At 33.0% G+C, this 9,748-nt stretch overlaps 1 long non-coding RNA gene across 1 annotated transcript; it reads right to left on the reverse strand.

The window, feature by feature from the left end:
• Positions 1-5,615: 5,615 nt before the first annotated feature.
• On the reverse strand, positions 5,616-6,957 carry LOC134278697 (uncharacterized). Its single transcript, XR_009994499.1, has 3 exons — positions 6,925-6,957; positions 6,567-6,691; positions 5,616-6,183 (listed from the first exon to the last, which is right to left on the reverse strand). It is a non-coding gene; the product is annotated as an uncharacterized LOC134278697 (long non-coding RNA).
• Between the last annotated feature and the right edge of the window lie 2,791 nt (positions 6,958-9,748).

Below are 9,748 nucleotides of genomic sequence, written 5' to 3' on the forward strand. Positions count from 1 at the left end.
CAATTTTTGTTAATATCATTCGATTCTTCTGCTCTATTACGACATTTTAATACCAAGTATTCTTGCTTTCTTGGGTGTATGGAATTTATTTAAATTTTATTTAGATTTAAATATGAATCAACCGAATCTTGGAAATGGCGATTTTTTCATATCAATTAAACTTCCACGCAATTTAGATAGGTTAAATCAATTGCAGTTACCCCGCTTGATCCGATATGGTGTTGAAAAAATGCCCATGACTCACTGTTTTTCCGAGATTTTCAATTTCCTCTGCAACTGACCACGTGTATTACTTTCGCTTTTACAACTCTGTATATGCTAAGTGTCATTGCTTCACTGCAAGTGTCCCATAATTATTCTAATCATTTTCCTACATACAATATCACATCAAACAGGGAATATATCAGTTTTTAAAGAAATTTGACCGGGACTTTACTACGAAACTATTTCTTTCACTACGAAACTATTTCCTTCAGCCTTAAAATAATAAGCTTTCAAAATACCTTTAATGTTGTGGAACTCAATGGCTCAGAGGTTAGCGTGTCTGACTTTGATACTAATGGTTTTTGGATCGAGCCCAGCTGGAGAATTTTTTTTTCTTTGCATTTACTCTATTTTTTATTTGTCTGTTTTTTTTTAAATAGAAAAATATCCTTCTTACAGATGAATAGAAAAGAACGGAAGACCTTATTTGTTGCTGTAGCAACAAGAGTTTCTAGTTATTATTCTTATTATTTTTCTTCCTGGGAAAATTTTGTCCGCGAGTGATCTTGTAAACTACACATCCGACTTAGGTGAAACCTTTTTAGGGTAAGTAGGCATGTTATGTAGATTTGCGGAACGAAGGTCATTTTGCGCGCACGTGCTTGCAAGAGCGTGCACGTGCAACACGTGAAATGACCAATATACTTGAAATTGCCGTAACTTTTATATTTTTCGATGTAATGCTTTGGTATTTAGAATATAGAGACATATTATAAATATAGATAAGATGACATTGTCAACATGCCATTTTGCGCGCACGTGCTTGCAAGAGCGCGCACGTGCAACACGTGAAATGACCAATATAATGGATATAGCCGTAACTTTTTTATTTTCTGATGAAATCCTTTGAAATTTATAATGTAGGGATATATTAGTAGCATAGACAAGATGACGTGGTCAAAATAGCAAGATCTCACGCGCATGCACGTGCGCTTCGCTCTGATTGGCTGAAACTAAAGTTTCAATATCTTTCTTGTTTTTTGATAAAATCCTTTGAAATTTTGAATATAGTCATACATTAGGGAGATCTACAGCCTGATATAAAAGAATTATCATAAAAGAATGTGCATGCACGTGTGCATGCAAGAGCGCGCACGTGAAACACCAGAAATGTCCAATATAATTGATACAGATGTAACTATTTAAATTTTTTATGAAATGTTTTGAAATTTATAATATAAGGATATATTAGAAGCATAGACTAGATGACATGGTCAAAATAGCAAGATCTCATGCGCATGCACGTGCGCTTCGCCCTGATTTAGAATATGAATAGGTATAATGGATTCCTACATAATGGTACTATCAAAATTGAATGCACGAACATTCATTCATGCACACGCGCGCGCGAAATACACAAAATGGCCAATATTAAAAAAAAAACATTGAAATATATTGTAAAGAATTTTTTTATTTATTCTCACGATATATAGATATGTTAATTGTTTAGACAACATGCTATGATCCTCTTGCATGTACATGCACATGCGTGCACGTACAATGCATTAAATGACATATAGTTGATATCATTGTACCTTTTATAATCTTTGATTAAATCCTTCGATACTGGTCATATTTTTTAAAGTGTCTTACAGGAATTAGGCACAAAAAGGGATTTGGGGAGCGTTTGGGGAACATCTGTAATGGTCCCCGTTACAATTAGCACTAGTATTTTAATTAAATTTCAATTATTGCCTGAATTGGGTCAATTTACTAACTGTGTACTGGAATTATCCCCATCTAATGCATGACCGGAAATCAATCTCTTTTGATTGTTATACATAACTGCTGTTATGCAACTGATTGATTAGCAGGCCTGTATAATTGTAATCAGACCAAAACTGTAGAAAGAGTAGCATTTTTGAAAAATTGTTTACTGACTGATTGACATACAGACATATGGACAGCTAGACAGACTGATGAATGACAGACACTTTACTATCACATGAACTCTTCTGGTCTCTGACCAGTAAAGCTCAAAACAAACAAAACTCTGGCTCAATTCCATTTCAGTGAAAGGATACAAGCTTGACTATATATAATTTAGACTACATTTTTAGGAATTAACATATAACACTATCAAAACCAATGCTTCATATCTTTTTAAAAAACAATCATTAATCATACTGGAGCTAGAGATGGAATCTTAATCCTGACAGGCTGACGAAGTTTCTTACGGGGAGGTCTGGAGGCATCAGCAAGCTCTGCTGGCCTTGGTTTCACCTCATCCTCTAGTTCATCAGTTTCTGGTAATCCTTTAATAGCTGGTATGTGCTTAGGTTCTGGCAAAGCTAGAATAAAAGTGCAAGAAGAACAGGTGTAAAAATTAAAAATATGCTGTAGAATTACTGACTGTGCCCCAAGTCTCTGACAAAACTGTATCTCTATTGGTTTATTCCTATAACGAAGAAAGTAAAACGGAGCATTTGAACTAAAAACTTGGAACAGCAATTAAATTTATGATCATTGGTTTAGTCTTTCTTGGCAAGATTATTGAAATCAGATCAAAACTGTATGAGCAGTGGCATTTTGAAAATATTTTAAAGAAATTTCCATTTTAGTAACCATGGCAACACTGCTCATCGAAATCTAAAATGGATAAGTAGAATTATATATCTAACAGTAGTCTACTTGTGAAAAAATTTATATTGAAATCAGACCAAAACTGTAGGAGGAGTAGCATTTTGAAAATCTTTCAAAGAATTTTTTTTAATAAATATGGCAACACTGTCTATCAAAAATAAAAAACCAATAAAAAGATTTAGGTATCTTAGTTTAGTCTACTTGTGTACCAATTTTAAGTTAACAAAACTGTAGGAAAAGTAGCAATTTCAAAATATTTCAAAGAAATTTCTATTTTTTGTAACTATGGCGACATTGTTCATTGAAATAAGGCCTAGATAAATAAATAGTGTGTTTCTGGTTCCCCAACAGTTTGACTGCTTGATGTCCACGAGTAAAGAAGATTTTTAAGGATTGCATCAATTTTAGTGGTTTTGGCCCCACCCCTCAGGCCCCGGGGAGCAGGGACCATGGAATTCAGAATTTTTGTTAGAAGCTAAAAATGTTCAAAAGTTTACGAACGACGTATGATGTATGATGACGGACGAAAACAGATAGCAACAGGTCACCTGTCTTCAGTTTACTCAGGTGACCTAAAAATGGGAAAAAATAAAATGTTCTTCCAGCAGGTATCAAACTCTGGACCCAAAGATTGAAAGGTGAGAGCTCTACACACTTCGTCACGGCTTCCTTTGAAAACAAATGTAGTAAACTAATAGACTTTAGTGTAGGAAAAAATAGAAATGAAAGCACATGGATTTAAATAAAAATAGACACAATTGTGCATTTTTAAATAGTACAGAAACATGTGGATTTATTTGTGATGGGTTATTTGTGATGGAATGTAGGGAAGAGTAATGAATAGTTTTGAGAAACAAGATTAGTGTATAATGAAAATGCTGATTTCCTCTAAAAACAATTCATTTGAGTTTGTTTATACTTTGAATAAATTGAGTTATCATACAGAGTATATGATACATTAGAACTGCTGTGTCAAGACTTTGTTCACAAATTTATGAAAAAAGGCGCGTTCTGTTTGGCAGATATGGTGAACTCATAGGTAAGATTAAATAAGCATCTCTATTTGGATTGAATTAATAGTTACTAGCATAAATTACATTTGAGACATGCATCTCAGGTAGAAAACAGTGTCACTGAGAATGCAGAAATTTATTTGATAGGAAAAATCGCTTTTTTCGAGATTCATTTGATAAATATTAAATCCAAATAAAATTGAAATAAATTCCACATACCAAAGAAAGCAAGAATACTTGGTATTAAAATGTCGTATAAGAGCAGGAGAATTGATTTTCATCAACAACTAAAGAAATAGCAAAGACAAGCTTTTTCTCCTCGTTGCCATTGATTTTTTTTTTAAAGAAGGGGGGGGGTTAAAATATAAAATCTTAGCATTTTTAAAGTGAGATTTGTGTAAATACCTCCATGAATTTAAGCTTGATTGTAACCTTTGGGTCAAGGGTTCAAAGGTCAAGGTCAAGGTCATTCAAAAAAAAAAAATTCTGGAGTTCAACATTTGAAGCTTAATTTATGTTATACTAAATGTAATGAATATTTCTGTTTTTACTTGAGTAAGGGTCAAGGTCAAAGCCCAAAGCTCAAAGTCAAAGGTCAAGCAGTTGGCCCAATATCTTTACGACTTGTAATTATTCGTAAACATCAAAAACTTTCTGGGGCTATAACTACTCAAAGGGGTTTACGAATCCTTTTGTGCTGAATAGCTTGAAGAGTCAACTAAATCAGTCAAAGACATTGTTGAAGGTTTATATCTCTACAGTTTACAGTTTCGGAGGATTAGCTATAATAAGGATTTTTCACACAAAGGGGCACTAACTTTTAAAGGGGTCAATCTTAGGGGACAAGAATGAAATCTTTGAAATACTTTCAAGAGTACAAAATAAAGATGTAAAGATATAGTATATGTTAAAGGACAAAAGAGCTACTGAAAGAGCTAATTTTTAGCTCTACTGGTCAGAGACCAGAAGAGCTTATGCGATAGTAATGCGTCCTTTGTCCGTCCGTCTGTCTGTCTGTAAAAATTTTTTCAAAATGCTACTCTTCCTATAGTTTTGGTCGGATTTCAATACAACTTGGCACACAAGTAGACTACATTAAGATACATAATTTTGATTTCGATGAATGGTGTTGCCGTGGTTACTAAAAATAGAAATTTGAGTGAAATACTTTTAAAATGCTCAGTCTTGCCACAAAGAGAGACGTAATCAAGGATCATTATTCTATTCATTGCTTTTGTAAAGTTTTATGTCCCAACTGCTACTTTTCTCTTCCTTGATTATATGTGCAAACCAGTAGAGCTACAGTCTTGGCAGAGACTTCTGGTTGTAAAGTTGGCTTGCCATATGTGCCCCTGCGAGACGATCATGAATAATTCATGAATTTCCTTGAATTTTTCATGAATTTAATTCATGAAATGTTCATGAAATGTTCATGAAGATCCTATGAACTTATTATTGGACATTTTCAAATCATGAATTTTTATTCATGAAAGTAAATTGATGAATATTCATGAATATTTTTTTCATGAATAATTCATGAAGAGTCATATTCATGAAGATTCATATTTCAAGAATGTCCAATAATAAGTTCATAGGATCTTCATGAACTATTCATGAATAATTTGATGAATTTTTTCAGGAATGTTCATGAATGAATAAAATTCATGAAGCATTAGCATTCATGAATATTCTTGCTTATTCGTAAACAAAAAATAAAATATTATTATTCATGTTTATTCATAAAAATGCATGAAGTCATGCTAAAAAAGTAACAGTAGATGATTTATAATACAGCATTTTGAAAGATTTTACAGAAATGTTGTTTGTTTTCCAACCATGGCAACAAAATCTTTGTTAAAAAAATTAAAATAGACAATCTGACACATTAAACCATAGTAAATGAGTAATGTAGTTCATTCCTGGTAAAAGTATAAAAAAAATTCAATTCAAATGCAACTCTTTGCAGAATGTTTAACCTTACTTGGTCAAAAGGAGAGGGGGATCCTTCCTCAGCATGTTTTAAATTGTGTTTTAATGCCAGGAATTGAACAATTTTTAATTCCAGTCTAGGAGAAAAGTTTGTTCAGCACCAGGGAAACAGTTTTCAGTGCTTTCAAGCAGTTAGAGCAGAGATGGTCAATTCAAAAATCCTTATTGTCTCTCCATGTGGAATTTCCAGAATTTCATCATTTGGATCCTTTGATTGAATATCATTCATATTTTCATTTTTTTTTTTTGTTTCTTTTTCAAGAGCTCAGATTTTTGTACAGCCAGAGTTTCTTGTCTTCTGCTCATCAACATTTGTGAACTGCTTCTCTTTTTCCTTCAAAAAGAAAGATTTTCTGAAAGTACCCATGATTGTAAAACATAAGAATTTTTTGTATTTTCTTGCATTTTAGATTCATTTAATTTTGCATCAGAGACACTTCCAAATTTAAACATTCTGAGTGGAATTTAAGCCTATTTTCTTGGACCGCCATTTTGTAGATCAATCAGCCTATGAGAGTTTTGAGTCTCAGTCTATAATTAATGTATGTTATATGGTTGGATCCAAACTCAAAGCAAAGTTAGACAAAAATTGCATTGAAAAAAGAGACATATTAATTTATTATCATGTGCTTTAATTAGTTCTTATTTTAAAAATAGAAATTAACATTTAAAGACAGATTTCTGAAGCAGTGATTGTCTTCATTTTTTGTCACTCACCAGTTATTAAGTAGATCGATCCTATATATAGTCTTCCTTCTTCATATTCTGTTATTTTCTTTAAAAGTTGACAAAGATCAGTGACTGTACTGTTTATTGGACACACCTTGTGAGAGGGTGAAAAACTACAAATTACAAAAGCATAATAAGAATTTGACAAAATATCAAAATCATAAGTAATCTGCGTAACTTTAACATGTGAGCTGAACAGGCCTATGCCTATCGCATGCTGGAAATGCGCGGTTTTACAAAACATTGTAGTTGCAGAATTTAAACATGATAAAATATATTGCATAATACTGTTAGATACAGATGATCAAGTTTGATATAAATTCAAGTAAAACAATATAAAACTTACTCATTAGGGAGGCCAACATCACCAAACTTCACAGTTTTTTGTAGGCCAACCGCATGGCTACCATAATTAGTATAAACAGAATATTGAACCCGATCGAAATAAAATTATACAATAAGAAAACGGCACAGTAACTATGCAAATTTAAAAAAAATTTCCATGAATTCACTCAAAATTAAAAAATGTTCATATAAAATTGTGTGTATGTTGCCCATGCATTAGGCTTCACTGCAATCTCAGGACAGACGGACAATGGACAACTGGCCTGGGGGCCATAAAACTTAGATGAGCTCACTTTTGATCTCTAGCAGTCTCACTTTTTCCAAAGGATTATATAGTGGAAAAGTGAGCTCATCTAAGTTTTATTGCCCCCAGGCCTGGGCATCAGAAAAACTCAAATTACCTTTCAGCTCAATTGAGCAAAATAATGAACTTTTAAAATTAAAAAAATTGTTTAGAGAGTGGAGCATGATCCTTGCCATGTTCTTCTCTACGATGCTTTTACTCAGTACACTATGTGGAAATGTTTGCATTTTAATATAATATTACCTACTGTGATTATGTTTTCTTTTAGCATAAGATTCTACAATTTCTCTTTCCATAAATGCCCATGCTAAACCTCAAACTTTTTTGTATTTTTTTTAAAATTTATTTTTTGTGTATTCTTTGCCAATTTTAAATGAGAAATCACTCTATTCTTATTAATTTTTATCTGCATAGGGGATGTTTTAGTTAGAAAATATGAAAGAGCTACGGACCTTATGGAGACCAATCAAAGAGCTCTTGACGATATGCTGGAGACACTTGAAGGTAAACCTATTTTTATATAAAAATTCTCTACATTTGTGTCCAGAAAACATTAAAAAATAATTCCCTGTATACATACATAACATTGTGGAAAATTTCATCTTAAAATTTAGATATAGCTGCTCCATATAAGGCTTATAAGCTGATTGGTATGAAAATATTGAACTTAATGACCAGATAACTATGTGGTTATTTTTATTCAGTAAAAAAAAAAAACTTGAATCTACACAAAATGAAGATGTTTCCACCCAAGTTTCAAGTGCGAAGAAGCCTTTTGAAAGTATTTCAAAATAACCATGCCAACTATAGTTATCCCCCCTCTGTACATACACATTTTCTCGCTTTCTTTAATTTAATATTCATTATATTTTAGAACTTAGACATGACAGTGATACTAAAATTAAAAGTATGATCCAGGAGCAAAAGGAAAAAATTACCAAGAGAGTAAATGATTCACAAGGTAATTAACCTTGATATTCTGACTAATTTGATAAAATTGTGTGGAATAATTTTGATTTAAATCTTCACTTTCAATTTTCAGCTGAATTGCATAACAATGAAAAATATGCCTTGAAACTTCAGGAGTATTATGATCTACAGTAAGTTCAACTATTAAATAAGATATAACAGTGCATTGTGCCATTTCGTAAATGATTTCTTTGTGACATTATATGTACAATAATTTACAAACTTACACCTACTTTCAAAGGATACCGTTACAGACATAAATGTTATCAGAAAAACATAAATTGTAGTTAAAACATTCTTTCCCCATATACCGATACATGCATGTAATATTTACTCATGATTTTAGTCACCTCTAACCTAGTGTCCATAATTTGAAAACAAGAGGCCCATGGGCCACATCGCTCACCTGAAAACAAGAGGCCCATGGGCCACATCGCTCACCTGAGCAATGTGGATAGGAAAAAAAACAGAAATCAGTTTATGGTTGAAAAGTTTAAACCCAGTAGTGGTCTAAACCAATCCTTAAAAGGGAGATGGTATGATTTAAAAATATTGAACAAACTTGAATCTTCACTAAGGATGCATGCATATTTCTTTGATTACCTGTGGCTTAATTGCCCTTCACATTTTAACTTACATTGTGGTCCCGCCCTATACCCAAAGGGGTCATGACTTGAACAAAATTGAATCTACACTACCCAAGAATGCTTCCATATGAACAGGACTAATCATAGCTTTGCTATTCTTGAAAAGAATTTGAAGATTTTTTCTACATGTTTCTATGTAAAACGGTTTATTCTTGCATTATCCTTCGTCCTCTTACGTACATTCATAGCTAAATATGCAGTTTCCAGCGCATGTGCAGATAATGACCACTTATTCATGAAACAATAAAAGATTTCCCGCCTGACCACTCATCATAGTTAAGATCAGTGCTTGCTCATAAAGACCACCGGCGTTGTGTAACTTAACTCTTTTATTTTTACTTATTTGTGGACATTTTTATCTTTCATTTTGTGTGTTTTAACTTTATTATGTATGACAGTCAGGAGTATATTATAATTCAACATTGTTCGGACTTACCAAACTCACGTTCTAATATGAAATTGACTGCGATGGACCAAGAGATGCTGGCGCCATTTATTAACATGGCAGGGCACGCTGCCTCAGGGCAGCTCACCAAAGTGCCCACAGAGGCTTGAAGCCTTCAATGCCAAACATTTGTGGTTCAGATCTCACCTTTTCTGTGGCATTGCCACAACTGAGCAATGCTAGCTCAAATATTGGAACTTGTTTCTTGAAGCAACTACAGGTTGAAGATGCGTTTAATTCAATACGTCATCCATTTAATGGACCTGCTTTGGCACAAGGTTTGCCCATTTGATTGCTCATCACTCTTCGCCCATATATTGTATAAAATGGGTTGCCTACGTCACAATGACTTGCGTCAAAAATGTATCAATCCGCCTGACGTTACATTCAAATTTTGTACAAATTGAAGTCATTTTGTTAGAACAATCATCTTTTTTTCTTACATCAAATGATTGAAAAT

Source organism: Saccostrea cucullata, unplaced genomic scaffold (assembly GCF_032062105.1).
Source record: "Saccostrea cucullata isolate Sc308-1 unplaced genomic scaffold, CSIRO_AGI_Scuc_v1 ctg5832, whole genome shotgun sequence".
Lineage (NCBI taxonomy): Eukaryota > Metazoa > Mollusca > Bivalvia > Ostreida > Ostreidae > Saccostrea > Saccostrea cuccullata.